Here is a 26,045-nt window from a genome sequence, read left to right on the forward strand (position 1 = left end):
CAGCCTGCTATTGAGGGCACTCGTAATCGAAGTGTGCTGCTTTCTGCTCATCAAGTGTACAAAAAGGCAGTGGTGCTCTTATTCGTTCACTGTTCTTTTTTTTTCTTTTTGGCAGGTGCTGCCATGAAAAATTGTTGTCCACTGTGCTTAAAGCAAGGAATTGATTCTGATTATGTGAAAACTCGGAAATGCTATTTCGCACTAAGAACAAAGAACGACTTTCTAATTTCTCGGAAACGTGCCGCGATATATATATATATATATATATATCGAATGTTTGGTCCAACCCGCAACGCAACTATCTCGCGACCTAATATTGCAGTGTTTTGAAACATGTAGTATTTTGCAATGTTTCAATTGCAAAATTAAACAATATTTCTCTTGAGCAAATTTTTTCAAATACAGCCTTGATTCCAATTATATCATCTATTACAATCTTTTCTCACCTTAGCGCTTATACCTATATTGTAAAAAATATTCACCGAAATATTCCATGCAGGCTATACATTTTTATGCCATTATAGTTTGATATGCCTGGAGACATGAAAGCAAGCAAGCAATCATGTTTAAACGTAATAACTTATATTTAGTTGAGAGAAACACACGAACGAGTAGTTCGTACTCTTTTGGTTAAAAGTATGCTATAATTCATAGTGTTCACTTCCTGTACGGTGCTAGCGGAAAAAAGAGAAGCATATTTCAGATTAGTTCTCATGCCTCGCAGCAGCGACACTCTCCAAATTAGTCGAACTGGATTCCGAACAATGGCGCCTTCTTTATATTCGTGAGAGCTGGTTTTAAATTACCCATGCCCTCTGTTCTCTCAAGGGACACGCGCAAAAAAGAAAGCACTTCGGAATAATGAGGGAGAACTTAACAGTTCCCAATGTTCTGGGTAATTGGAGTCCATTTCTGCGGGGACTGCTCGTGCCGAAAGTTTGGACAAGATCTTCGATTAAAAAACAATAATGACAATTGGCGATTGCCGAGTGTTTCGGCCGCCCGGACAGATTACTGCGCGGCCGCTGCTTTTTGATCGCTTTCTTCTGTTCGGCAACTCGTACTTCAGCCGCCATTTTCTTTTCGTGCGTTATTTTTTTACTCCCGTTTGCTTATACCGCTGCGTTATTGCACGCTGGTGGCAGCAATGGGTTCGGTGTATTTCATTCTGGATATGTTCCGTAAAGCTGCCTAACAACTTGGGAATCTTTTTCAGCAGAAAAGTGGAATACCAAGACTGACGTGGCCGATTGAAGTTATCTATCTCGTTCCTGCGCACCGTTCGATCTTGTGGCCTCGATGTCGTTAGGCTGCGCTTTTCACTATACGCTCGGTCACCGTGTCCCTGGAAACTTAAAAGCTTTCTGCGCCGGTTCCTTCGATAGCAGCAAGGGTCACGCGAACTCCTCCTTCTCGTATAGCTCTCAAACTGACCATGCTGCCCACTATGAGATTCCCCGCTGCTAAGCACAAGGTCGCGGATACGATTCCTGCTCGAGACGGCCTCACTTAGATGGAGAGGGAACGCAAGGTCACCCACGTACTTTATCTAGCTGGACCTTAAAGATCCCCAGGTGGTCGAAATAATTCTGCGGCCCTGCAGAGTACAGTAGTACCAGAATTGATTTACTTGAAAGCAGGGTATAGTAGTTGCCTTCTTGAGCTCTCTTACCCTGCTCAGGTAAAGCGATAAACTTCAACAACTTACACTGGCAAGTAGAATAGGCATCCACACAATGGTGGTGGATGAATTTGCGTCAGGTTTAAAATATACATAAGATAACCATAGTTTATGACGGCAACAATTGCCCTATGTTAGTAATATGATTATTCTTTACAGTTCGCTCCTACTCTCGGTTTTGTATTTTACTTTAATTATAAACGCAGCAGCTCGGTTAGGGCCGATAACTACGTGACGTTCTATAACATGTCAATATCTGGGGACCTGCGTCATTTGAAAGCATATTTCACCGATCGAACTAATCACAATAAAGAATATCATGACGGAATTCACAAACATTTTTGTTGGAAGCTGGGTTCGCTACTGGTCAAATGACGTCAGAAATAATGTTTGTAAAGAGTTGTACAGCATAATTTTTTTTGTGCGCCTGAATATGTGCCTGGCATCTGTATTCACGAAGCTTTCTTTCTAAAGTACCGTTCGCTATTGACCGGCCGTTTTCTATAATAATATTTTCATTGTCATGACTGGATGGCATTTGCAATCAGAAACAGCCCTGCGATAAGTACATGTGTATGATTACGGGCCCATGGCCCGTATTCTCAGGAGATTCTTCCAATTCCTTTCAGCAAAGCAGGATGCCGGGACCTTACGTCATAACTTTCGGTGTTCTCCTGGAAACAGTTCTCAAGACAATAAAAGAAAGCGATCTATTTCTTACCGTAGTGACTATTGGCCTAAGCACTTTTGTAAAAAGAGAAAGACAAAGCTCTTTTTTGACAGTGTCTTCGTAACTAAAGAAGCTAACATACCTCTTTCTACCGGATACTTACAGTAGCGTATTCAGCAACATATTCTCAATATTACTGAGAATATGTTGATGATCTGACAATGCATTATTTCATGCCTTTAAACTTCATGTAACTGACTAAATAACTATTCGGTCTGCATGAATTAGAAGACTGGAACGCTTTACCTGGTCGTGTTCGTTCCTTATCGCCTCGTGATTATCTCTCACATATTGTGAACAATTATTTTTGTTTATCCTGTGCTCCCCAGTTCTGTGATAGCCGTTAGGGGCTCCATAAGGTTTAGGTAAATAACGGAAGTATATAAATATAATTTCGAGTCCGTTGTTCACTACACTGACAGACACATAAGAAATTTGCAAAAAGCGAGTGCTGACAAGAGCGAGGGTATCGGCTTGAAAAATGGCTGGCTGATGCGCCTTTCCTCAAATGTTAATGGAAACGTTACGCACCGCTTCTCCCCCATTAAGCTCACACGACAGTCCTGCGGGTACGCCCACTTCTTGCACCTGGTAGATTCTGCATCTCAGATTTTGACTGAGTGACAGTAGAGAGGAACGGCATCGAAGTGAAAAAAAGAAACATTGACCTCCTGCAATTGGCATCATTTGCAAGGAAATGTTAACCAGAATGTTGATTAGTGAAACTGTTGGTGACACCACATGTCCGAGCTAATGTCAGGTAAGCAGCTCAACACAAAAAAGGAACTATTTAAAAAAGCACGGTGCAAGATAAACTTATAAAACATACGGCGTTCGGTTGTTACAGGTCCAACGACGAAACGCCGTATGTCTTATTATTCAATCTGTGTGCTTTCTCATCTTTTTCTTTCTTTCAACAGCTTCGCTAGCGTTAGCTGATGCACCCTATGCATGAAATGCGCTTTTCAATTACTCGTACAAGTAATATCTGCGTCTTGTTATGTAAGTAACTGTGCATACCATTTACGTAAAATTCTGTTTCTCGAAGCACAACTAGCCAATATAACGAAATAAAGCTAGAACTTTATCCTGCGCTTGCAAACAACTGGAGCTTTCTTTTTTTTTTCCAGCGGACATTGAACATTAGAATTTTACATCGTTTTTCATCCATGAATTGCAGCTAAGCGTGTTTTTGTACAAGTTTAGCCATTATTACATCAATTTGGAAAACGTCTTTTCAAGTTATTTCACTCTGCCAGTTTGCATTTTGTTTGTTTCTGTCAGTCTGTAAATGCTATTGGGCGGCTGATTAATTTGCTTTTTCGTCTGTCAGTACGTGTAATGCAATTCGTGATGTAGCCCATTCAAGGCTGGACTACGTAAAGATGAAATAACAACACAACTAATTCAGCTAAATGGGTAGAATTGTGTTGCCTGCCCCAGTATGTTAGGAAATATTCCGTTGAGAGAAAAAGTCGGAGTTTAGCCAGAAAGGCGGGGCATTGTGGGCGATAGCAAATTAGTTGACAGCTACACAGAGTATAGGGATAGTAGTTTTATCGGCCATATATACTTGGAAACATTCACTTACAAACCAAATTAGTAAGCACGGCGTCAGCGCGCGCAGGCAAACCTAAAGGCATCCCACTCGATGACACTGGACACTCGCTGTCAGATAGCTGGCCTGAGCAAGGGCGGCAGCAGCGAGCAAGTGACCTTCGTGCTATCTATAGCTTCAACGCAAAGTGAGCGGCGAGAACACAACACGCACAAAGGTATGAGCCCTCAGCAGAAGCAGGAGGAAGAACTTTATTATTACAGAAGTGGTTGCGCGGTTTATTCTGGGGTGGTTCTCTCTGACAGAACTCCACTAGCGACCGCGGCGCCAGTCCCTTGCCTCGAGTTTATTGAGAGCTTTGTGCGGAGGAGCGTATTGTCCTCTTTCGAGACGTTGGCCCTGTAGTATTTGTTGACTTGTGGTTAACTCGTGGGTCGCTCGTCGGTCTGTCGGGGGCTGAAGAACGGCATGGTCTGCCGCCCGGCTAGTGAGACCTTGAGCTACGCAGTCCGTCCTCTCCGTTGCCCCGCAGGCCTTCGTGCCCGGGGCACCAGACGATACTGTGGGTCCATTCTAGTGAGCGGCCCAGGATTCGAATGGCTTGTATAGGGAGTGTTCCATTCATGTATAAGCGACACGCCGCTTGTGAGTCCATAAGGACACGGGCGGACCTTCGCTTGCTCTCGGCGTCGCGCAGCGCGAGAGCGACCGCTGCTGCTTCTGTGGCTGTGCTGCATGTGGCGCGGGTGGAGGCAGAGGCTACCAGGTTCCCCTGATTGACGATGGCGATTGTGTGTTTGGGCCCACGACGTGGCGACGAGCGATACGGGCTAGCGTCCGTGTAGTATGTATCTGGGTCTCTGAAACAGCGTTTGTGCAACATGCGTGCACGCGCTGCCCTCGTCTCTTGATTGTGGGTGGGGTGCTTGTTCTTGGTTGTAGGGTCTACTACAATGTAAATCGCCTTTAAGATAGGGGCGCGCAACCGCGAACGACCACGCAATGTGTGCACTTGCTGCCTGAGAGTAGAACAGCACCCCCCTCCCCTCCCTTGCGCGCGAAATGAAGCTGCTATCGTGGGTTACCCTTCCGCGCGGTCGCAAAATACGCAGAAGCTGCTGGAGAACAACGCCACCTCCTCCATCTCTCCCCTCAGCCCACGGCCTTTCGTGCGACCAAAGAGAATGAGTTTCCTCTCAGCTTTCTTCCCTTGCGAGCTCCAGATGTGGCCGCGATCGTCGCCCCCCCCCCCTCCGCGCACTTTCAATCGCACATAAAGCAAACAGCACGCTGCGCTTGTGTTAACGCCCTTAGACTTTATACGGAACGTCAGGACGACGACGGCGACGACAAAGATGCGCCTTGAGTGTCTATATAATTTCTATCACAACAAAATAAAAGATACAAAGCCCCCGATATACAGAAAGCAATGTAAGATACTGAGCTACAAAAAAGAAGTATTAATAAAGTGAAGCACTTAGGCCACGAGGGAAAGAAAAGAAGCGAGGAAAAAAGAACCAGGATATTCCGATATATTTCACCTCGCGCCAATCTCCTCTTTCCGCACCGCAGCCAGGGCGAGAGGGCGCTTCGGGAACCGGTTAGAGCCGGTGGCATCCACATACTGCAGGCGTTTGTGCAGCAGGGCGAGAAAACGCAATCGAAGCGTTCAGACGAGAGTTCCGCTCTCTAGTGGCGTCTGCGAACCGTTATCTCTCGTAATGGAGCGCGGAGGCCCCCCGCACGCAGTACCCACAGCCGCCGCCGCCGCTGCAGTCAAGGGAGCGATAAATCCGCGGCGAGCCTCCTTGTGCTGTTGGTGGAATCGCCGCCAACCACACACGTGCTGCTTATACAAGAGGGAGGCCATGATGCCGTTGCTAACGTCGCCGAAGACAATTCTGTTTCTGCAACACGGGAAACCTATAAGCGGGGAAAGTAGCACGTTTTGGCTCCTTTTCTTGTTAATCATGCCGACTCATGCAAAATGTTGCAAAACGTTTGACGTTTTGCAAAAGCAAAACGCCAACAGGCGCCAACAGTGGCAATAAATGACAGCGTTGAATGCACGTTGATGCGCATGCGCAACCAAGAACAGATGGCTTTAAGAGGGAGAATAGGATTTCAGCTCGCTAAGCCAAAGTATTTCGTGAGACGCCGAGCCCACAGGAAACAGTTTAAATGAAGGCACTCAGTGTACCGCCAAGCGCAAGCGACGAGCACTCTGCCCGGATGGAGGATGCGAAGCTAATCACTGCACAAAGTGCCCGACGTGACACAGTCGGATGGACGTCGTAATTACTGCCACGCGATAAATGCAACAGTTCAGACGCGCTTCTGTCAGGTGATAGGAGGGAGCACCAACATCGATGGCACAAACACGACAATGATTTCACGAAGACAGAGGCAAGATTTGGGAACCGTCCGGGGCGACGTAAAGAAATCAGGCAAAAATATTCCACGCTGAGATTTTGCTGGCTCCCGTTACGCTCTATAGACTTGCAAGGAAACAGTGAGGTGAGATCGCAAGGGTACTGCTGCGATAACAGAGGGTTCTCGCTTTATTTTAGAAGCGAAATAAGTAATACATGATTGATCAGTTTTCAAGGATGGACACTATCGCATCGGTATTTAGCAAGCATGCACCAGTACTCGCAGCATTGAAGCGAACAAGTTGCGTCTTAAACCGATTGCATTGTGTGTGACGGCTGAGTGAAAAGCTATGCGGCGGTACCGAAACCCTACGTTTATAATGACGGAAACAGCGGCAGTATGTCGCTTCTGTCGAAAAAGAACTGGTGTTATGTGCTCCCACTGGCTTTCTTTTTATTATTATAAAAAGTGCACCAAGTTTGCTTTGTATATTTAGGATTCTTTGTTTCCTGGTAAAACCCAATAATACCGTATTATTGGACTGACGACAAGATTGATGAAAATCTAGTCAAACCCAATTTATACTCAATGTTGGCCCTTCGTATATGACAATTATAAATGAAGGTGCTACATAAATAACAAACACTGCCCACCAGCAAGTGCTAAATATACATACAATTTCAGTAGTAGGGATATTCAAATATGCTGGTATGCTATTATGCTAAAGTTGGGTGTATAAACATATACTCAGCATATGCCGGCCTTGTCTGAACAAAAGCTTATAGCGTTTTAGTAGCCGCGTTTACATGAACAGGACAATTCGTCGTATTTCCCGAACGTCGCTTACACGTAAACGGCGTTGTGCGATGGGAAGCGAATTGACGCAGCGCTGATGCGTTGTGAATTGCGAACGGTAGCTGCAGCGTTAAGATGTTCACCTAACTACGTTACATGCACAGAGGGTTGGCCGATTCGTCTTTTGGTATTGCATTAATTTTGTTGCAAGAGCGCATGACAGAAACCAGTAAAAGAAGGCAGATGACAAACAAGAATAAAATGCGCTGCAGCCCCTTCCCCCCCCCCTTCCCTTAAGCCCCAGCTTAAGGTGGGCACAAAAATGCTCCAAATGATAATGTAAGTACGTCGACAATAGCTGGTAAGACAAGGAAAAGCATCACACCTCCCGCAAAATATGCGACCGTGGAATAGTTTTGTACTTCTCCTATGTTAAAAAAGCACACAATACCAAGTAACGAAGGAATAAAAAATCCTGTCTCAACTGGTGGTAATGGGGTCTGTTTTAAGCATGTTATTAATGTGTGAAAACGAGTATTGTATAAATGTATTCATTAGATAATTTGCGAGCAAGATATCATTGCCATTTCATGTTCAGGTGAGTCACTTCACTTGTTTTAGTAGAACGTTTGTCTCCAAAGAGGCATGATTCTTTGTTTTAATTGTTTGTAGATGTTGATTGGAAAATTCCCCGAAATGAGGGCAGCCACACATGAAAACCCCGGATTTCTTCCCGGTTTCACGCACAGGACAGCAAACCGCAGTATTTCTCCCTGCATTTCCCGGCAACTCCCGAATCTTAACCTCGAATTTCCGAAAATATGAAACCTGAAAATTAAAAAGAAATAAAATTATGGGGTTTAACGTGCCAAAACCACTTTCTGATTACAAGGCACGCCGTAGTGGAGGACTCCGGAAATTTCGACCCCCTGGGGTGTTTTAACGTGCACCTAAATCTAAGTACACGGGTGTTTTCGCATTTCGCCCCCATCGAAAGGCGGCCGCCGTCAAACCTGAAAATGATCGACCGTAAGTATATCTTGGAAAACAATGCAACATCTCTGCATTACAATCGAGCTATATTGAAGACGCCAACTGCGAAAAAAAATATAGCAGTTTCGCCCGAAAGGAGAAGCATTGATTGTAATAACCAATTAGTAGATATATATATGAAGTAAGGATAGTAGCTTTATCAGCTGTAGAAACTTGTGAACATTTGTTTATAACTAAATTAACAAGGATGGTGCCACGCACGCACAGGTGAACGTGAACACATCTTGCTCGATGACTGCGGCAACTTGCTATCAAAACGCTGGAGTGAGGAAGCGTGGCAGCCGCAGTGAGCGAACTGACCCTCGTGCTTCGTCTCGGTTCATTGCGAACTAAGCTTTTAAAGCACAGTGCATGCCAAGTCACCAGCACTCGGCACCAATTGTTCATATCGCATGTCACTTTCAAGAAAGGGCGCCTACGCGACCGCATCGTACGCAGCAGCCGCCAGAGTAGAACACCCCTTCCCCCCCTCCTCCCCTGGTGCCTGCCGCGTGACCGAAAATGGCTCCTCCTCTGCACGCGCCAGACTGAGCCGCGATCGTCGTCCCACCCTCGCAAGCTTTCACTAGGACACACAGCCTACTACGCGCGGCGACAATGATATCGTTCTTGGACTCCATGCGGAACATCATGGCGATGGCGACGGTAGAAATCCGCCTGCAGTGTCCATATAATTGCTATCGCAATAACAAAACGTTTTATTTTTTTGGTACTTGTCTTCGCCAACTGCGAGAAATATGTGCCTTAAAAACATTTTTCAGCAAAGAAGGTCCATCTTTGAGATGCCAAAATTCACAGCCGTTTATGTCCTCAATGGACTAAGGGGTGGTTCACGAAGTGGCGCTGCATCCGAGTGAGCGAAAAGTTGTGAACTGTCTCAAAAGAGAGAATTATCATGCTTCTTCTGTGAAGTACGTGACGTGAAAAATTAAACTTTTTTTGTGCCGAAATATTTACGTCACTCAAGGTATGGTTTGCTGTTTTAGAACTTCAGCATTTACCTTCACATGACGCTGGGCTCCTGGCTCGTTATTTTTATGCCCCATTTTGTCCTGAGCAACATTTATTTGAAACCAGCACACCTGATGATAGTTTGCCAATTCTTATCTATATGATATAAATACACCTAGCAAAATATATCGCAATAATTCCATCATTCTCTTAATATGCTATCTCTAATATTTTTGTGGTCTTTACTTACAAGTTAAAACGCTTTGGAATACTTCACTTTCATAAATATAATCGTTCTGATTGCCAAGCAGTCTGTCGCCTGTTTCGAAAGAGATTTTTTTCCCTGTTACATTCATCGGTTTTTCTTTGTAAATGCGGCCCATTTCACGCTTCAGTTCACAATGAACGCTTTGGTTAGTGCGCGGAAATAGGCAGCACGTAGTCTTAAACTGGATTATTCCCAAAGTGACAAAAGCATGTTTCGACAAACGTGAATAAATTGAGTTCGCACAGAAGAAAAGCAATGTTGTATAGGTGAACTCAAAATGACGTAGGCCGCGTTTTGGTAATAATTGATTGATTACTTCGCCTTATTCAGTTTCCCATCGGCGTGACACGTAATGGCCCTGAGGAAGAATGTGTCGTCCTGACTGGACCCGGCAGCCTAGTGCAACCGCTTATGTCAACAAATGTTTGCCGCTGTGTAGTGCAAGCTGCCACATGTGAGACTCTTTAATATAATGGTTTGCTGGCGTCTCTGTTGAACGTTGCAAAAAGAGTTACGCAAAAAAATAATGCGGGATATTGCTACCGACTCTATCAGACCTTATCTTTGGGAGTCAAGAAGAATGTCGGAGAAAATTTGTACCTAGAAATAAAGTTTTCAGCAATTGTTGTTTCACAAGTAATTGTCTACAAACGTTCTTACGGTCAACGATTTCTGAAAAAAATGGAATGAGCAAATAAATGATGCTATTCCAAACCAACCTCGTTTACGAAGCATCAGAGCGGACGTGACATTCACTTCTATCGTTGGTTTGAGCAACATACTCTATAGATTTGCGTCCTACAAATGTCTAACACTTGATTTATATATAACGATATTCTGGAAACTTAGGTACACTTAGAATTATGTCTTCTCAGCCATCGTTTCACGTTGTGTTTATTCTTGGCGAACTTGTAGTAACCAAAACAACTAAAGCTTTTCTGGAGTATTTTTGGTCTCGGTGTAATGTAATGCACGCATGTAACGTATATGCCTGCATATAACGTATATGCAATCGTGCCTATAATAAACGGCATCCGAGGCGTGTTCAGTAAACCTAAATTTCATGCACACGTAGCAGAGAGAAAACAACTAATCGTGTTTGTATTTAAAGTGCCCTAAATAATTCTATATTTATCGCCTCTGTAAGGGCTAATCGCAAAGGCTATTCGCAAAGCAACTTGTAACCGCAAAGGCACATTCACATCTGAAAGCAAACATCACTCCGAATATACAATAAGAAAATCTGATTTGAATGTCCCCAACTGCGAGAGTCCAGTGTTAGTGCTCATTTATTCTACAACAAAACTATAGCAGCTTTCAGATTAAGGTAGCTGCGAAAAGGTAAGATCGAGTGCAGGGCATGGATATTGGCGAATGACAAATTGAAAGGATGATTGGAGATTGCTGCGCGCTCAGTGATTAATGACGCCACTCACTAGAGACCACCCGCTAACCGATCGAATGTCGCTCCACCATTGTACCACACCCCCTGCTGAGTTACGCCATCCCACACGATCGATAACAAACGTCGTTGGACCAACCGAATCTGCTGTATGGCGCTGTACCATGGCTCGGAATACGCTTCTAGTATACTTGTCATGGTTTCGTCTGGTAGCGCCTGGAAGATTGACCGAACGCAAGATTGAGACCAAACTATGCTGCGATATTTATTCGAATACTGTGTTGGTAGTTTCCTGGTTTTCTCCTTCAAGGATTAAGTACAAGTCCTCGTTGTCTAAATTTACTGCTTCCTCCGCTTTAAAATTCCGGAGATTTCAGCGTACACTTTCAACATTCTTAAAGGATGCCTGTGCCAGAGAGCACGATTCTAGTTCGTGAGCTGGATTACTTAAAGAGCCCGACTATACTAGCACAAATAATTTAAATGCACAATTGACTAATTCGCAAGAAAGGCTAATTCAGTTTTTAACTAATTGCCTTGTGGCCCATATTGCAATTTACAAATTCTAGCCGTGGAGTTCGCAAGGCGGACCCACTGGGAACGAATTCTCAGGATGACACCGGTTTCACTATATTAATTGTGGAACTTTGTGGAGAAATGCATGGTCGAATTGACTAGGGGATTTAACGGCTTATCTCATCATTGTATACGAATGTGTGAATACTCTTCATGTATGTATCCACCCTAAACGTTTTGAAAGGTTGGTGTACAAGGCGTTTCAGCATCTTCGGTCAGCATAAAATGACTAAATTTATTCAATATTGTCAAAGTATGCTCTGGAAAACAAATGTTCAGTTTCGTTTGGTTAAGCGCGGACGCTGAGTTTTCATTGGAACAATTTAAAATAGAGTTTCAAGCAGGTAGTACCAACTTAAAAAGTTTCGAAGCAGCTTTCTGTGGCGTTGCAAGTTGTGTAGACGGCAACTTACGCGCGCTGGGCTTTCCACTCCATCTTTACGCGTGAAAGCAAGACGCCACGCAAATCCAAATCCAATCCAAAGGAGCACAACCGCATGTGCTCCTAGGGATGTGAGCTTCCATATTACGCTTTACAGAAGGAGTTATTATTACCGTTTTCCCCATCGGTGGAATTCATCGTTCCTTACTTTCATTCATTATCCCAGTGTACACTGACGTGAGAAAAAACATAATGAAATGGCTATGTTTATGACTGGAAGCGAACGACAGAAAAATGTGGTCGGTTAAACCAATTTACTTAAAGTCCCTTGCATATGGTGTTTGCATAATTAGCCTTCTTGATAGCACGTGCACTTTGTATTGGCCTTCAAATGTATTCAATTTATGTTATTTGTTGCTTGCTCGGAGTTAGCTAGATTTATGCACATTGTAGTCCCACCATATTACAATGCATTCCTGACATCCGCTTTTGGCGTCGGAGCAAAGTAATTGCCAATTCTGCTGATTCCTGGCACCTTGCGCCATTACTCCATTTAGGCAAAAGGGAAATTTACCATTTGATGCTGGCACCAATATGAAGGCCACATTAAAACTAAAACTTAGCAGAACTGAAAATAATTCTTTCTAACATGCGTGCGAGGCTCGATCATACATACAAGGCTTCCCATGACAGTCCGCTGATGTTAAATATAAACTCATTATAAAATGGCTCATTTAAAAGTCCCACATTTTGCTGTTTTGTTCAAAAACAAAAATTATTTCACCTCCTACATATCTTGCATATTTTGAGCCAGTATTAACCACTAATAAAGTTATTTCTGTATATTATCAAACAGCTGGCTGTCGGAAAAATTTGTGAACTGCAATATTTTCGTCTCCAATAAGTATCTTGCCTTGAAGTCTGGCCCGGTTTAAAAGGATTGGCGGGAAAAGCCTTGGTGAACAAAGAGGCTGTCAAGAAGTATATTTAAGTTTATATTGTTGTACACCGGGGGTTCCGCTTATACAGCTTCTACCAAAGTGAATTCGGGCTTTTCCGAGTGCCTTCTCTACAAATCTGTAGTACAATTTTAATACAATTGAACTACGTTCTGTCATACCTTAAGTATTTGTTATCCTTATGGGAACGCCTTCTTTGTCTTTATCTGTAACTTTATTGGAAAGTTTCTAGACATGACATCACAGGTATAATAAATATTAGGTTTTCACATTTAAGCAATGTGTAGCCTGTTCGATGAAGGGATAAAACTGGAGGCATATAACCCCCCCCACACACACACGCGCACACACACAAACACACACACACACACACACACACACACACACACACACACACACACACACACACACACACATATATATATATATATATATATATATATATATATATATATATATATATATTGACGCACTTCGACCCGCACCTCCACCAATGCTGTTACGGAAAGGAAGAAGCGTGCTTCTATTTACAGATGGCTTTTAATGGCTGGGCCAACAAGCGTAGAGCAGCGATAAAAAAAACTACCCTCTTCCTCGTCGTCTCTCAGGCCACCATCATAGGCCTCTTCTTCACACATTACCGACTGTGACAATATATATATATATATATATATATATATATATATATATATATATATATATATATATATATATATATATATATAACCTTTAACAACGTCTCAAGAACAGGAGTTACAGCTATTTCTAGATGCGCGTGCCACCACCACTTCCTAAAGCTGCACCGGGAAAAGTCTGGGTCACTGGTGTTTTCGTTTCGAAAGAAATGAAGAAAGTCCACAGTTAATATATTAGGAAAAACACCAAAACACAATAGCGGACCAAATATGCAGTGATACATCGAATTGTGTGAGACCACGAAGTGTACATTTGTTCATTATCTCTAATAATGGCTCTGTTGACATATGAACGAAATCCTTTTTCATGCAAAGTGCCTTACTAAGTTCTTCAGCAGGTCACTCAGGGCTAGATTCAAGCTACGGGACCAAAACGCCAGGTGACGCTTTCAGCCTGACCTCTATGGGCAGAAAACTTCATTCCCGCACTAATTGCTTCGGGCCGCTATTGTGGAGACTGCGCAAGCTTCGTAGCCGGAACGGCCAGCCCCTTTGTTAGCGAAAGTTCTTCCTAGAAGTGCGCAGCCTTCTAGGAAGAAGTATCTGCCTAGCTCACTCAGGTGGCGCTTGGAGAGCCCGAGCTGAGACCCCTAACTAACCAAACGGTTGGTTGAAAAGGGTTCAGGTAAGGTTTGAAAAACCATTGCAACCGCAAAGTAAGACAATCTTCAGGGCACACATGCGAAGGCGCACCACGAAAGCACAGTTGATGCTACCTTGTACAGAGCGGCGAGGAGCGTTATAAGCGGTAATGTCGATGCTCGCCTTCACGTCAGTGTGCCTACGTGCATGTTTGGGAGTACGTATGTGTGTGCGCTCACGCATGTGTACGTTTGTGCGTGTGTGTGTGCGTGGGAAAGAGAGATAGAGTTATAGTGTATTGTGATAGAGTTATAGTTGTAGTGTTATAGTTATGTTCCATTTGAGGAAAACCGGAATATTAAAGGGTGGAACGGTAGATAATACGTTATGATTAAAGGAACAAAGAAAAAAAAGTTGTGTACATGATCACAGCATTCATGTTTTGGCACAACAGAGCGGCCATCAGATTTCAGGCGTATGTCGCCTACTTTGCGCATGCTTGCGGCACTCAAGAACTTGCGACGGTTGGTAGTCAGGAAGTGTCGTAAAGTCCTGCGGAAAAAAACAAGGTCGTGTTTGGCATCTCGAAGGGCTTTTTCATACTCCGACATGATAAGCAGACGACCTCTGCGGATCAAGAGCGGCTTCAAGCTGCGAAAAGCACGCTTTTTTTCTTGTTCAAAAGCTGCTTCAAAAAGCGCATTGAACCATGGCGATTTTTTTGCACTGGGTATTCTACGAAGGGGTATATATTTGGTATTAAGTTACAATACCGTCTTTTTAAATAATAACCACTTTTCCTCAACGGTTCTTCCCAGAACCTTGAGAAATAAGCATCTTAAAAGGTTCTAAGCTCAATGTTATTGGTCTAAAAGTCCGCTCTGTTGTAGATACGAATAAGTTTATATTGTTGGAAGGGTCGGGGTGAACACGATGGCATACCCAAATGTATACTGAATGGTCACTTAGTCTCGGGAAAATCACTAAAGACAAGTTGGCATGCGGAGACGTGGTATACTAGATCAAGCATATTTGCTGATCATGGCATAACACGAGTGGGTCTGTTAATCATTTCGGTTAGATTAAATGTGGCACACAAATCAATAAGGGCAGGACACTGTGAAAAACCTGCAATAATTGCATGACAAGAGCTAAACCATGAAATCCTCGGAAAATTAAACTCACCGAGAAGGAACAGCGGTGAAATTGGAAATCAGACACCAATTTTGTTTAGGCAGTCATGCAAGTCATCGCAAAAAGTATTAGAAGAATTTGACGGTCGATAACAAACGCAAAAAATTGTACCTTTGTGACTGAGACGAAGACACGCACAAATCAGTTCAATGGGTGATTACACGGGGGTTTCTTAAGAATCCAAATAGTGACATATTACTGTCAAAATTCCGCCACCAGTACGATCACAACGGTCGTGTCTATAAACTATATAACAATTTGCGCAAGTAACGAGCTCGCAGCTTTTGATCGTGCCAGATAGTAATGTTTGGGTGAAGACGACGACACCAGCGCAGGAAGTGTCAGTCGGTAGGCAAAGGGCGTCGAGTTTTTTAGTGATAATTCTTATATATCTAAAAAAAAAAGTCATGGCTACGTTTTGCCTCAGTGCCCGCGGGTCGCTTCCCAGAGCTAGAGCATACAGAAAAAAAATTCAAGGAGAGAGGACACTTAGCGAAAACTGGCAACAGGAAACGCGTCACGCCTAGTGTGAATCCTATCCATTAGTTGGCGCAAGCATGGCGAAACAAGAATGTGACATGAAATTACAGACAATGTTTTATTCGTTTATGCTCTTCCCCGCTAAAACTAATACGTTTTGTGTATAAATGAACTTATACTTTGCGAGTTATTGTTCTTGCCTCACCTATGAACAAGCTTGTGAAACGCCAGGCGCGACAGATGCGCGCGTCATGCGCCAGACAGGCCGCCGAAGCCAGCGAGGCCAGTTGCGCATGTGAAGTTCGCCTGCTCGGCAACACGTCTCTTTTAAATGTAACGTGTTTGTTGGGCTCCCGACGCATTCTTGCGTTCTTTCTGAACTTCGACACGGCAGCACTGCATTATTAGACTAGGGAAAGGTGAAAAATTTTGTTTGACAGCATGGTACGCATTTGCAGTCATTTTGGCTTTTCCGGAACGGAAGCGAGAGTTTATTGAGTTTTTATTTCATCACTCATCATTAGTACAGGAGGAGGTCCTGGAGTTACAAGACCTGTCAGGGGGACCTCCTATTGGTAATGTAAACATATAGTAATTATTACATTATGGTAAAATAGCAGTAACAGAATTCAGATTACATGAAGTTAGTGAAGTAGATGATGAAATACAAGAAAGGTGCTTTAAATAATTGTTACACAGTTAGCGAAAAACAGCTCGGCCGTCCTGGCGTAGTTAATTTGAGTTATTGACTCGTACTGGGAGATGTCTGCGACGCTTTCTATGATCGCCAACATTATCATTACTTACTTCAGTAGTTTGTCGGCATGGTCGCCGCACCCGGCGTTGTGACGCAGTTAGCGAGAAACATGTCGGCCGCGTGAATCATTTTCGCGCGTTCTGAAACTTACCGGGACAAGTTCCGGCGCTTTTTCTGACCCCGAGCATTATTGTAAGTAATTTCATTACTTTTCGGGGTACTTTTTAAGCATAGTGCCCGCACCCGACATTGTCACGCAGTTATCGAAAAGCAGCTCGGCCATGTGCTGCTGTTTGTTTCGCGTGTACTGAAGCTTACTTTGACAAGTTCGTGACGCATTCTCTGATCCCCAAAAATTATTGTAATTAATTTCGTTACTTTTTGGCACACTAGTGAGGCTCGCTCGCTGCGCATCGAGTTGTGACGTAGTTAGCAAAAAAGCAAGCCGGCCGTGGTGACAGTTAGTTGGTCGTGTACTGAATCTTAAGTGAGTCGAGCTTGTGATGTTATGGCCCCGCAACGTATACTTTCTTTCGGTACTCAGGCTTGTCGAAGACGCGACGAGCGATTGCGAAGAGTGATAACACGGGAGCATGTTGCTTTCGTCGACATAACGCGCAAACGATAATGCCGAGGAGCTCTAAAATCAAGAACTCGAAAATTCTGTCTACTGATCAACTGAAAACAGGCTTTGCACATACGCCTTTCTCTTGAGAGCGAGTATAGAAGGCAGTCTGCGAGCGTCTAGCATGGTCTGGCAAAGAGCCTGTATTGTGGCGACCTCTATTTATGTAGCGTAAAATCGCGTCAGCTGAAGCCAACTTGCTTTGGAAACGCACAGTCACCCGAGCACTTGCGCTCTTAAAGGGCAGCAAATAATGCCCGGGAATGGGGGAATGCTTGGCAATCAGATGTTTTCTTCATAATTAATAGTAAAGCTTGGAACGAGTCTGGTATTTTTGACGCCGCGTATGTAAACGCGAATTGATTTTGTTTGTAATGTTGCCCATTCACCACTTTCGCACGTTTCCCCTCTACACGCAACATTCCTATAAGGTCTAAATACCAAAATGACACATACTTGTAATTTACTTTTTTTCAGCTGATGCCATCGATTATATCTTCGGGTAGGGCTTGCGGAGTAGAGAGAGACAAAGGATGCACGCCCATCGACAAAATGTTCGCGCATAGCCGCTTCATGTGGGTTTATGTGGATAAGGGTGCGGGCGATTCGTCAAAGAGCCTTCGAGAAATTAGTACACAATTAGCGTCGCGCATACAGTCGAATCGTATAAGGTTGGGGGACAACAGACAACGGATAGAACCAGCGATAACATTAGATAAACTTCTGCTACGGGAAGGCTCATCTGGCGCTGAGCGATAATTTTTAGCATTTTTCATCAGTTGAAAGGAGGTCATCGGTAAAATATATGTGTGGGTGTCTATGTACGTCGAAGTCTGACTTCTGCAGTCAGACTTGAGCTATTAATGCGAATAGGATGCTTTGCCTACTACAGCTGTTTTGAATCTATCTATCTATCTATCTATCTATCTATCTATCTATCTATCTATCTATCTATCTATCTATCTATCTATCTATCTGTCTCTCTGTCTGTCTGTCTGTCTGTCTGTCTGTCTGTCTGTCTGTCTGTCTGTCTGTCTGTCTGTCTGTCTGTCTGTCTGTCCATGCATGCACGCATCCATCCATCCATCCATCCATCCATCCATCCATCCATCCTCTTATGCAGACCCAGTATTTAACCTTCCTGCCTTCTTCTTATCTCTTTCCATCCTCCCCCTAAAGTTGTTTACCAAGCTATTACAAAACTTCGGTCATTAGCTATTCACCTGTGGTCGGTATGCCGTCGTGGTCGTTGCATTGCGTTATTTCGGCTTGGTTATCCAACACTCGTGGACAAGGCCGATCAAGACACCGGCGACTTGGAAAAGTTACACAGGTTGGTGCTCCGTAAGATTACTGATCTATCCAAGCACCTAAGGAAATCATGTCGCCGTCGTCACACCATCGTTGTCATACAGACATGCACTCGTTATGACGGCGCCATAGCACTGCCGTCATGGTCTTTCGATCGTCGTTATTTCAGCTTCGTCATCTGACTGTTATCATGTTGTGGTCAAAACGTTTTCTCCTCTGACTTAGCGGTTCAAGTTATCTAGTAACTTGGGCTACTTGTTATGTGTTTGAGGTCGTGATACTATCATGCATGGCCATTGAATTGTCGCTAATTCAGCTTTGTTATCCGATTCTGGTCATGCTATTGTCATCACGCCATCACCGTCAGCTGGGTCGTTGTCATGCCGCCGTTTTCACGTCATTGATTGATTGTGATCACTTTGGTAACGTCATGTCATTGTCATCATACCGACTTTGTCGCTCCATCGATGTTAATCTCTCTTCCTCATTGCGCCGCGATCATACTTTAGTAGTCCATGCGTAGATATGCCGTCCTTTGGATGCCGTCGCCGTCAGACAGTCTCTCTCATGCCTTCAGTCGCTGACCTTCGTCGTAATGCCCCTCGTGGTCGTGTCACCATTGTCATTCCGGCTTCAACATGCGACTCTCGCCAAGCCATTGTGGTCACGCCATCGTCGTCACACAACTTTTGCCATACAGTCGTCGCCACGCCATTGTCATCATGCACTCGTCATGCCATTGTCCTCCTGCGATTTTCACGCCATCATCGTCACTGCATCGTCTTCATGCAATTGTCGTGAGAAATAGGTTGTGACAGCATCGCCGGGATACCATCGCTGCCCTTCTGAACATGCGACTCTTGCATTGCCATCGTTGTCGCATAATTCTTGTTATGCCATCCTTGTCACACTGTTGCTTCACCAACGTCATTACTTCAGTATCATCATCACATTGTCATGTGTCATCGTCATACCACTTTCGTCAATCAATAGACGTCAATCCTTGATCATTAATCTATCGTAAACATGGTCTCCGTCTTCAATTGTGATTATGCCGCCACTGTCATGCCATCGGCGTCATTGCGTAGTCGTGATAAAGGTGCTATAATGAATTCGTTGTCATAACTCGTCGTCATGCCATCTTGGTCGGGCAATCGTCGTCACTCCTGTTTCATTCGGTTGCCGTCAAACCATCGTCGCCATACAGTCATCGTATCTCAGTGTCCACATGTCATCGTCGTCACAATGTCGTCCTTACACCCCCGTCATAATTTATCGCCATCTCATTGTTGTCGTGCGTCGTTGTTATGCGCCTTTGTCATTCCATCGATATCATTCTTTCTTCGTAATTTCATTGTCACTGCATCGGCGTCATACAGTCGTCATCATACGTCTATGCTCATGGGCACCCTTGGCAAGCGTGAGCTATAGAAAAGTTGGACAATAGCAACGCATGTGGTATATAGCCGAAACAACGAAAGTCTCAGACTTACCACTATACGCATTAAATGAACGTGGCTTCAGTATTACAGGTATTCCTCCATTATCATCGACATTCAATGTAAGATGATTTCTACTGTAATTCTTGTTCTGAAGAGCTACTTATCATTCACCGTACGTTTTGGCTAATCATATGTTTGGGTGAGATTTAGTGGTACAAAAAATTCTGCTGTAAGAACTTTTTTTCTTTTTAGATGTGGATCCGGCTCTACGCCAACTCAATACAGCGGGTATTCGGTAACTTCTGAAGGCAAAATCTGAGCCTACATGGACCGCGTAACTCCGGTGCCGGCTAAAATAAAAGCCCTACTATCGAAATCAAATATGTAAAATGTAGTACCAGTTGCTGCTGCTCCAACCGCCGCCCTCCCCACCCCTCATTTATATTTAATTTGGTATTAACACGCCGAGTTGTCACAACGAACGCGAATGCATTGCCACGAATGCGACACATGTAGCATTCAGATGAGTGAGAAAAATAACAAATTGTGACATTTTATTCCCTCGAGCTCTCTCAATCTTAATTTGGCGCAATAAATGGCCACCTCACCTCGTATTGAGCGATACCGCCGCACAGCGCTTGCCGTCTGCTTAGAACATGACGCGTTCTCGGGAATCGAAGTTTTCTCGCAGCTGGAGTGTCACAACAGCGTTGCGACAATTTTTCTATTAAAGAAAAAAAACTTTACATTTTCGAATTCCATGTTCCATCTAGTTACAATGAAATAGGTACGACAGCATCTACTTAAACGGGCATATCAAACGGCGCTAGCGTTGGCGAAGATAATGCAGGTTCACGCTTAGCACTGCTCGCGTTTCGAATGAGGCGGTCAATTTCCAGTTGTGCGGCTTCCTTTTCTCTCCGTATGTGTCGTGGGCATGCCCATTCTAGGCGCGCCGCAGATTGGGGCTTGACTTATTTCGCAACGTACACTTCATTCTCGAGCAAAACGAAAACAAGGTAAAAGCGGGAGCCAAGGTTTGGACAAGTGGACTTGTCTTTTTCAGGAGCCAACGTTTCGGCAAGTGAACTTCTATTTTCAAGAAAAAGATGAGTCAATTTATCGGAACGTTGGTTCCCCTTTTTAAGTTGTTTTCGTTTTGCTCATCGCCTTGAATTTCCATCTCCCGCCTTCCCTGTGTTTTCCTTCAATTTCATTCTTGCATCTAAGCAGGATAACTTATCTTTCGTATAGTAGAACAGTTCAAGTAACTGTCTGCACCAGGGGCAGTGTGATTTTAGAAGTATTGTTTATTTGGAAGCCAAAATAGGACATTGCAGTGGACGCTGCTAACGCACAATTAGTCCAAAAGCAAGCCATTGTTCCTCTGCATTCAAGCTTTCGAAGTCTATCTTGATTTCATTTCTCCTGTTCGGAAACTTCTTTCGGATTGAATTACAGTTCGAAGCCTAACACCAGCTGAAAAGTACACTTCCTCAACTGAAATCTTGGAGATTCCAGTCTAAAAAACAGTTTACACCCTTCTGGTCGTATCGTGTCACCAAACAAATATTTTTATTTGTCTCGCTTGCTTTCTTTTATTGCGATAGCAAATATATCGACACACCAGGTGCATTTTTGCCTTCTGCCATGGGCGTCGACATGATGTTCTGTTTAAAGCCCATGGGCGATTACATCATTGCTGCGCGCAGCATGTTTTATGTTCGAGTGAAAGCGTGCTATGTGGCACAGGCGATGGTCGCGCGCGCAAGGGAGAAAAACAGGGATGAAGAGCGTTGTCTGCCATGCATAGCGCGCAAGGCAAGGTTCTGCTCCTGTGGAGGCTACTTATGGCACCACCGCACGCGCGCTATCTTGAAAACGACCTGCGATGCATTGGACAGAGTGCGATATCGCATGCGCAAAGGAGGAAAACGGGGACGAAACACGCCGTCTTCCGCCGCGCGCGAGGCACCGGGGGATGGAATGATAGCGAGGGGGCGTTCTACTCCAGCAGTGGCTGAATATGGCGCGACCGCGCACGCCCTATCTTGACAGCGATCTGCTATACATTGGACAGTGTGCGTCGAGTGCTGATAGCTTCATGTGTGCTGCGTTCTTGCCGTTTCGTTCGCGTTTAAGCGAGAGGCAGCACGAAGATGAATTCGCTCTTTGCTGCTGCCCTGCTTTCCCGCTACAGCGCTTTAGGATGGAGTGTGCATGGTCATGTCGAGTGAGATGTGTTCATGTTTGCTTCTGCGTGCGTAAAGCCATACTTCGTAATTTAAATAATAAGCGAATGTTTGCAACTTTATACGGCCGATAAAACTATCCTTAGTTCGTACAGCTGTCTGCGAAATTGCTATCGCAATCGATGCTTCACCTTTCGGTTTAAACTGCGACTACACAAAAGTGTTTTCTGCCGGGGTCCACCGTCAACTTCCTGTAATGGATGTGATGGCGGTGCGAACGCGTAAAATATGCTGTCCCTTGACAAGGATGGAACCACCATCTGGAGCGGGGAAGCGATGCACTGCAGCACGACACTAACGAGCGTCGACAGGGAGCGCTTCAGTTGGCTCCGTGCCGCGGAGGCTCCAAGGCGGTGTATCGTGGTGTAGACAGTGTAGTCCTTACCTGACGACGCAGTTATCGCACATAGTTTTTCTTTCGCGCCCGTTTAGCCTGTGACGACTCGTCACCTACAGTGTTTAACTTCAACATGCGTCAGCAGCCATTACATGCCACTTACTGCTTTACCTTCGCCGAACCTTCGTACGAACCTTCTCCAAATTGATCGTACCTTTGTCGCTCGCCAACAGGATGCTGCGCGCCGAGCAAACTTGCAGCACGGTCGCCGACCCAGAAATCGTGCGCCTTTCGCTGCAGCGGACCGTGAGTTCACGAAGCAAACATACAACAGCTTCTGTGAACACATGTTTAAATTTTGTGCTGTACCGATTCCTACGAAAGAGGCATCAACTATATCTTTAAATACTTGGTAAACGTTACATTTGCTTCCAGGAATGCTATTTAAGTCTGATAATTAGCATGTCTTTCGTTGTCTGGATGTAGGGCGTCCGCAATGCTATGCGCCTTTATCATTCCATCGATATCATTTTGCTTCGTCATTTCTTTATCACTGCGTCGGCGTAATAAAATCGTTGTCATTCGTCTATGCTATTACCTTGGCAAGCTAGTGCCATAACGAAGTCGGAACAATACCTAAGTGCGTGGCGATGGCCGAAGCAATGAAATTCTTAGATTTAGCACTACACGTGGTAAATAACCGTGACTTCAGGAATATGGGCTGTCATAACATTTCTTAATTTCCATTCGCATTACCGTCAACATTGATCGTCAGATGAGTTATGGTGTAATTTTTGTTTGTCAGAGGTTCGTATCATTAGTCACGCTGGCTGATCTTATATTCACCCGCCTGATTGGGTGACACCCGCTGTTGTAAGAATTCTACTGTGAAAACTCTTTCTTTCCTTTTAGATGATGGCCTTTTTACTGCAGCAACTCGAAACATGTATTCGGAAACTTCTGACGGCCAATGCTAAGCCTACTAGCACCTCGTAATTCCGGCGTCGGCTAAAATGAAAGCAGTGCGATCAAAACCAAACATGTGGAATGTTGAATACTCTTGCAGTATCAGTTGCTGCAACTCGAACCCCCCCCCATCCCCACCCCTCATTTATACTTAATTCGGTATTAACGCGCCAAGATGTCGCAACGAACGCGACACGTGCAGCATTCAGATGAGTGTAAAGAACGACATATTCTGATAGTTTTTATCCCTCGACACTTTGCCAATCTTAATTTGGCCCGCGAAATGAACCCGTCGTACAGCATGGAGCGATATAGTCTGAGAGCGCTTGCCGCCCGGTTAGAACCTGACGCGTTTTCGGGATTGAAATTTTCTCCCGTCTGGCGTGTCCCAACAGTGTTGCGACAGTTATTCCATTCACGCAGAAGCGGTAAAACTTTCGAGTTCCACGTGCCGTTGAATCTCTATGAAATAGCTGACGTCAACTACTAAAATAGTATTTAAAAGGCCGCTAGCGTCGCTGAAGATAACGGAGGCCTGCGCGTGGCACTGCTCTCGTTTCGAACGATGTGGTCAATACGGCGGTCGTTCGGCTTGATTTCCTCTGCATTTCTGCCGTGGGCAGCAACACTCTGTGCTCTGCACATAGGAACTCGACTGGTTCCGTTACGCCAGCTTTCTTCTTGCAACTCATTACAATAATTTTACTTTGGTTATGCAGTACGAATAAAGTAACTACCAAATGCAGATGCACTGTGAAGTTAGCGGTATTGTCCATCTGGAAGCCAAAGTAGGACATTGCGCTGAACGCTGATAGCGAGCGATTAATCCAAACGCAAGGCGGTGTCTTTTTTTTTTTGCTTTCAAGCTATAGAAATCAATTTTGAATTGCTTTTTTTTCTGAAGCTTCTCTTTCCCAGGGGAAAAACAGTTCGAAACGTTATATCACATGAAAAGTATATCTGCTCAGCTTGCATCTTTTCTTGGGGATTGCAGTCTAAAAACAGTTTACACCCTTTGACTCGTATCTTGTAACCAACCAATTTCCTTTCTTTTTGCCTAGCTTGCCTTCTTTCTTAAATACTGTGTATCGCCACTTTACTTCAAGGAATGCTATTTCATGCTAATAATGCGCATGTCCTTCGGGGCCTGGACGTACAGGTTGCGCGGGGCTAAATAAACAAGGAGGAGGAGGAAAGAATTCGAGAAGGCAGGGACGTTGACCCTAAATGCGTATGGTTGGCTAGCCTACTCTGGGAGACGGGAAACAGGGAATAGAAATATGAGACAGAGAGAGGATGGGGCTAGGAAAGAAGCGGTGAGTTATTGCACGCTCAGTGTGGGCTTAAGTAAAAGGAACGCAAGATACATGACGAATATTGCTTGGGATAAAGATAAGCCCCAAAGAGTGCAAGCTTTTTTACCCCCGCATTATAGAACGTTTCTGCATTCAACACTCCACTACGACTCAAGGAAGCAAATGGTAGCGCCGCTTCTCTACATAAAACGGCCAATGCGCTTCATAGACACACGACTGCAATGTTTAGGAAGGTCGTGTTCAGTCGAGCGGTGCTGTTTTGCACAACTCAGTCAAGTAAAAGAAGAGGTTCGAGTCGAAGATCGTTTGAAAATAAGCTGTTAGAGCGTACACTGTATAAGCGCTCAAATGCTCTAATAAGATATGTAAAGCGAGCATTGATGTTGGTTACCTAATTGGCGATTTTGTAACGACGCATTTTCCGACGCTACAGCATATCGCGCTCCTCGCGCTTCCTAAGTAGTCAAAGCGACGTAGTCAAAGTAGCCAAATCCCGCGTTATCAATGGGGTGAGTCGGCCTTGAACCATGCAAAAGTGGCAGAGAAGCCAATGGACGGGATTGTTACAAAATCACGGCTCGGTGCATCCCTCAGCAAATAAGCGTAACCGATGCACAAGAAGCCAATTAGCATGAACATCATCCTTCTGCTATATGCAAGGTGTACCAGCACAAGCTCGCATATCCTGTACTACATTTTTTATCTCAATGGCTATAATGCGCCTGGTTCACCTTCAAGCAGTTTTTTTTTCTAATGCAAAGGAAAAAATTCAGCCGGAACTCATCTACAGTGACCAACCAAGTACACGAATAGCCGAAATACGTTGTGCATATGGCATGCACTGCAGCCAGAGGCTCCACTCTCGCGCTCGCACAAGGACACGCTGTGCCATCTAGTGGTGCCGCAGCGAAGTTGGCGGCACCACTAGTGGACCCAGTGACCCAAGTTGGTGCCAAAGAGGTTCAGTGAAGAGAAGCACAAACCCTGTGCCACCCTGGGCGACGCATGCAGTGGCATATACTCAGTGGCCCCAGCGGCACATAAAGCCACTGGCACGTACCCGTAGTTGGCGCCAAAGTTCGATTCAAGAGCTGTGCATACTCAAGGGGCCGGCACACATTTAAAGACAGCACTATCTCGGTATCGGTTCATGTATTTGGTTACGTTAGATAGCTGGAAAGGAACTGGTCTGACAATGCCAAGTATGCTTTTCGCATTGAAAGTGACAAAGAAGAAAGTAAAGAAGTGGCTTCACGGGCGCCAATAAGTTAGCGCACAATGCTAGAAATTAAGCTAAAGAAAAACACTAACTGGGGACCCCCCCCCCCCCCCACGTTGTAGTAATCTCGGAATAAAGCCC

Source organism: Dermacentor variabilis, chromosome 2 (genome assembly GCF_050947875.1).
Source record: "Dermacentor variabilis isolate Ectoservices chromosome 2, ASM5094787v1, whole genome shotgun sequence".
Classification (NCBI taxonomy): domain Eukaryota; kingdom Metazoa; phylum Arthropoda; class Arachnida; order Ixodida; family Ixodidae; genus Dermacentor; species Dermacentor variabilis.